This window comes from Centrocercus urophasianus, unplaced genomic scaffold (assembly GCF_019232065.1).
Source record: "Centrocercus urophasianus isolate 14NV4802_14NV808 unplaced genomic scaffold, USGS_Curo_1.0 seq_11, whole genome shotgun sequence".
Classification (NCBI taxonomy): Eukaryota; Metazoa; Chordata; class Aves; order Galliformes; family Phasianidae; genus Centrocercus; species Centrocercus urophasianus.
In genome coordinates, this window is record NW_024884253.1 from 56,602,244 (window position 1) to 56,608,243 (window position 6,000).

The window sequence follows — 6,000 nt, forward strand, 5'->3', positions numbered from 1 at the left end:
ATTACCTTGCCAAACTACACAATAATAAAAGACATCACTACAGAACAAATTTTAAAAAGAATAGCAAATTCTAATTAGACAAGTCAGGTTCTGAAATTCGTTTACTGAAAATTCTCTGGGTATGTGGTTCATTCCCAAGACAAAGCTTTGATATTTGAAACTATTTACTTTGATAGATCTCCATTTTTTCGCCCTTTTCCTTGCCAAGATACCATTAGAATCAAACTTTCTTAATTATTTTATTTATTCTGTGATACTGGGAGGTTTTTCGAAAGAAATGAACAGCTTTGTTTACTACTAGACTGTTGACACCAATCTGCAGTTCTTAATAGGAAGGAGTGTTCCAGCATTTTAATCATGACTAAAGTAGTGCATTTGATATTAGATGCAGCACATAGCATAGTTTTGATTGAATGTAATATTTGTTACTGTGCACAGTTAGAAAAGTTAATGATAATTACAAATGGATACATTTTAAGATAGGAGGGGAACTGTCATTTTCTTTTGACAGATCTCCTTTATGACATCTGTTGTGGATTTTGATCCAGCTTCAGCACAGATTTCTCAAGGAAAGGCCAGAATGAGAGAAGGGCAGAAAGTTTTCATGTTAGACCTGGTGGGTATAGTTACACTTCTCGCTGATATGAGGTAATTGCAACTGTATGCTGTTCGTTTTAATTGGGCTTGCATCTGCATATTGTTCTGTTGAGGTCAATAATTTTGTCTTTGAGTAAAATCGATCTTCAAGAAAGGGCATCCAGCCTGATTTGAAGAAATTGAATCAAAAGACCAAACTTTGTCTGAAGAAATCAAGATGCACTGGCCAACTCCTCCTTTCCAGTCTGTATATTTCTAATCTAATAGCATTTGGTGTCTGCCTTCTCCTTTTTTTTTTTTTTTTTTTTTTTTTTTTTTCTCCATTCTCTGCCAGTCGAAGGTCTGCTATGAATCCTGGGAACCAGAGGAGGCTTAGGTTAGATATTAGGAGAAAGTTTTTCACACAGAGGATGGTGACACACTGGCACAGGTTGCCCAGTGAGGCTGTGGATGCCCCATCCCTGGAGGCATTCAAGGCTGGATGTGACTGTGAGCAGCCTGGTCTGGTGATTGGAGACCCTGCACATAAGAAGAGGTTGAAACTAGATGGATCATTGCGGTCCTTTTCAACCCAGGCCATTCTATGATTCTATGATCCTCACTCCAAAGCTTGTGGATGCTTTTGTCTACAAACAAGCATTCTTGGAATGTCAGATAGAGAATAGGTAAAAGCAACTGCTGCTGTTTGGAAAGTTGTTTTAGCAGTTCTAAAATAGAACTATATCACATTCTACGTCAAATATACATAGTGATAATGAGACAGGCTCACAACTGCTGTAAATCTGCCAATTACCATTGATGCTGAGAGCATCTCTGCAGCTTATACTTGTACATGTTCTCTGGAAATTATTTGTCTGAACAAAGACAGTGAGAAAACAGGAAAGAAAAAAGCCAACACCATAAATAGACTTTACCAGGAAAAGATGTTAAGTAAAGTTAATAGAATGTACATCACAGAATATATCTTGCACTACCTATGGAATTTAAAACTTTTTTGAAAAGATTTTTCTCATACCTATCTCTTTATTTTTTAATTGCAAACGTTGGCAACTGAGGAAGTGTGTGTGATGTGTACACAGAGATGTACCAACCACATACGAGAATAAAAAATTAGCTTTTCAGACAAGAACAGATGGATTAACAGCCACTCCAAAACAATGTAAATGTGCACTTCCTTATGATCACTAACATATGTGCAGAAAAAGATTTTTTTCATAATTTATAAGAGATATACGCATTTTGTTTCTATACTTGATGTCCAGATTCTACTCTCACTTTGTCAAAACTGTAAAATGAGTTTTGTCATCACCTGAAGCTGGCATAATCTTCATGAGGTTTAGTATATATCTAAATGAATGGTACTTGTGTCACTCCCAGTTTTTACTGGCATTAGACAGAGAGAACACTTGCAGGGAGGAGAGAGACTGACTGCAGAACCTGCTTTATATCAGTGCAAAGTGGCTGTGAAATTACTGGATTTTATTAGATGTCAGAGGTCTTAGAAATGTTCACTAGAAGGGCAATGATTAACAGTACATCTTCCCAGGCCCTGACAGCTTTTTTTTACCTTCTTTGTCTGTGCTAGCTACATGTCTCTCATTTGTCCCAAGGGGTAGTTTTTCTTCTATTCCTAAACCCTAAAAATTCCTGAAAGAAAGAAAAATATCTCATCTCATCCCCATTCAACTTTAGCAATAATCACTCCTGTGCTATCTCACTTCTCTGTCTTCTGTGCTGAAGAAAGAGCAATTTCCATCCATTTCCAATCCAGTTCCATCTGAGCAATTCAGTGTCTTTTCCTAAACTCAGAGCAGGGATTCCTTAGCATTCAGCAACAGCATCTCCAGACTGTTTTCACATGCATTTGTATGTGCAAAATGATGTAAGGACCTCCCATAACCTTTTGTCTTGCTTGGCAGCAAGCTGTGTGTACATCAATGATTATAGTCCATAGTTTGGTTTGTCTGGTTATTCTGACTGCAATACCTAGCTCCTATGTGAGACAAGGAAAAACTGCTGTCATCAAGTGTACTAAAAATGCAATAACTAGTTTGTTGTTTACACTGGTATTTGAAGTCAATCACAGATGATGGAAGATGCTTCATGCAGGGTTTTGGTTTTTTTTTTTTTCTGATAATAGAGATATTGCATTTGCCCATTATGTTTTATTCTGTTAGAAAAGGTCTTATTTTCCTTCTCCTTTCTGCCTGCTGTTCATTTAGGCTTTGAACAACAAAGTAACCTAGCTATTGACATAATTGTCTAGTAGAAGTACTAACTTTGGCAAACGTGAACAAAACCGCAAAACATTTTTACTGTTGTCTTCAAAGAGCCTAGATTGAAATGTGTTTTGAGTTTATCAGAAAACCAATCTGCACCAGTATTCCCATTGATGTGAGAATGAAAAAAGAAGCTGAGGATGAAGCAGGACCATCACAAAGATGGGAGGAGGAGAAGTCAGAACTCATAATGCAAACAACAACCATCCAACCCTTAACCATATGCAAGTTGCAAGATATGCAAAAAGACTGCAGCCACATCCAAGTGAGCATATTGTCACCTAGGTGCTCCAGTGTTGGGATAATGAGGCCAGTAGCTTTGACTTAGTGAGCATTGAAGCCAGGCAGTTAGGAACCCTTTCTAGGGAAGATGGCATTGATAAACAAATTGAAAAAGAAACACAAGCTTTTATTCTATGGAGCCTAATTTGACAATATGAAGAAAATTTCTCATCCTGCCTATGGGCCTGTGTCTTGGCTGTAGAGAAACTGTTCTGGGAGTTCTAGCAATTCAAAGACAGTATGTCCTACTTCTCACATGTATGAACCAGTGTCTGAGCTATTAGAAGTAACTGTTCCTCTGTTCAAGGGAGGAGGTATAGCGGGTACACACCACATGCCACCCTGTGGTTTTACCTGTATGATCATGGATTGTGTGGATTCAATGGCCTGGCACATCAGAACCACAGGAGTATAAGCCCTACTGGACACCGACACGGTGTACTCTAAAGCCAGCAAGTTATAAATGGGCAGAACACATCCATATTTCTAGAGTGACAGGGGGATCTCAAGCGCTAACTGTTGGAAGCTGAAGTCAGTCTAGCTGCGAATGAGCAGAAAAAACACTTCATTGTGACGGGCCCAGAGTCTCCATGCATCCTTGGTAATGATTACCTCAGGAGAGAGTACTTTAAGGACACAAAATGATACTGGTAGATTTTTAGTATAGCTGTCCTGGATATGGAAGACACTGAGTATCTGCCTACCTTGCCCAGTCTCTCAGAGATCCCCCTGTTGTGGAGCTGCTAAGAACAGCAGCTTCTGATTGCTATGTAGCAGTGCACTGGAGGAATTATCCCACCAACCGAGATTCTCTAATTTGCATCCTTTAGGAGTGAACTATTATCATCTGAATGAAGTCATGAGACTGCTGAGTGCTGCAGTGCCAGACATGCTAGCCAAGCCGTTAAAGCCTCTCTGGTATGGGAGACAATGGCTGAAATATAAATGTGGGGAGGTCTGGCAAGTTGATCATATCACAGTCCCACAAAGCGACAATACCGAGTACTGTATTCTTTTGATGGTGGAAGCAATCACCAGCTGGCTGGAAACATGTACTGTGCCACATGCCACCATCAGAAATAGTATCCTGGGCTTGAAAAGGAGTCTTATAACAACACAGTAGCCCAGAAAGAATTGAATCAGGAAATGGGACTCATTTCCAAAACAACTTCATAAACACCTGGGCCAAGGAGCATGGCATCCCCTATCATGCCCTACCCTCTGGTAAAGTCAAATATACAATGGATGTTAAAGACTACATTGATAGCAATGGATGCTGGGACTTTCAAACGCTGGGACACACATTTAGCAAAAGCCTCCTAGATAGTCAACAGTCAGGGATCTACCAATCGAGGTTGCTCTGCCCTACAGAAAGATAAAGTCCCTGTAGCACACATAAAAAACATGCTGGGTGAGACAGTCTTGGTTATCTCTGCCTTGGGCAAAGGCAAGCCCATCTGTGAAATTGCTTTTGCTCAAGGACCTGGGTGCATTTGGTGCATAAGGATGGGGAATTCTGATGTGTACTTCAAGGTGGCTGGATGTTGGGTGAGAATAACCAATAAAAAATGCTATTACAGTAAGAATCACCCAGATTAAAGAAAAAACTGGACCTTTTCTTCCAAACCAGAACTGGCTCTACCATGCAACAATTAAGCATCATGCATCATCTATCCTGCTCTGAAGGAGAGATGACATATATGTCATATTTTCATATGTCGTATTTTCAAAATATGTCATTTTTTCATGACATATGGAACTCAAGTCACAGAATAAATTAACTCCATAGACAATTTAGAAGGATGGTATCTACTTAATTAATCAAGATGTTTGGGAAAGCGCAGGACCTGAGCATGATATAAATGGTATGCAATAAGGGATGGATATTGTCCTGATTTCAGCTGAAAAAATGTTAATAACACATCCATATTTTGATTATTGCTGAGTGATCAGAACACATCTAAAGCTGGCCAGGGCACTTGATAGAGAAGAGCCACTGTCTTCATGGCACCGGGCAGGAGTCAGGACAGTTGGCACTAATTAGGCCAAGGGTTATTCCATACCACATGACATCACGCAGAAGGCCATTCGACTGTGGAGGCAGCCGCTGCTCAGGGGTTGTCAGGCACTTTTCAGCAAGTGGTGAGATGCAGTGCTGCTGATGGGCTGCCAGCTTGTGTGTAGTTGCAGTGTTAGCTGGGCTTTGGTTGGCAGGTGGTGAGTAATTGCACTGTGGGTATATATCAGAGATATATAGTTATCATTGCATTTTTTTTTTTTGTTGTTCCTCTTTTCCTTTTTTGTCTTAATAAATAGTTTTTCATCTCAACCTGCAAGTTCTGTTTTCTTTCCATTTCACTCCCTTTTCTGACTTGGGGACAGTGACTGAAGGGCTATGTGGTGCTGAGGTGCTGCCGTGTTAAACCACAATATCTTACAATAGAAATAAAAGATTTAATTTACACTGGAATGTTTTAAACTGTGTTTTTATAGCCTAATAAAATGCTAAACTGAAACAACACTTTACTTATCCTTAAGAGTTTCACAATGAAGTTGAAATAAGTAGAATTTTTAAGTTATGTCTTAACAATAAGTTACTTTACACTAAAGCTTTAATGAGAGCCTAACTTCTGAAAGAGTCTGTCTCTGCTTAGAGTGCTGAGACCAAACTGTACTGAACTTATAAAGTATAGAACTAGAAGCCTATGTTTTCTGTTAGAAAAGGAGCTGTGCAGTGTCTTCTTGTCTACTTCTAGCCTGCAATCTTTTCCCTTGTACTGTTTTTCCACAGGCTCTTTCTTTCTCTCTCTTTTTTTTTTTTTCCTCCCAGTCCTCTCTCACG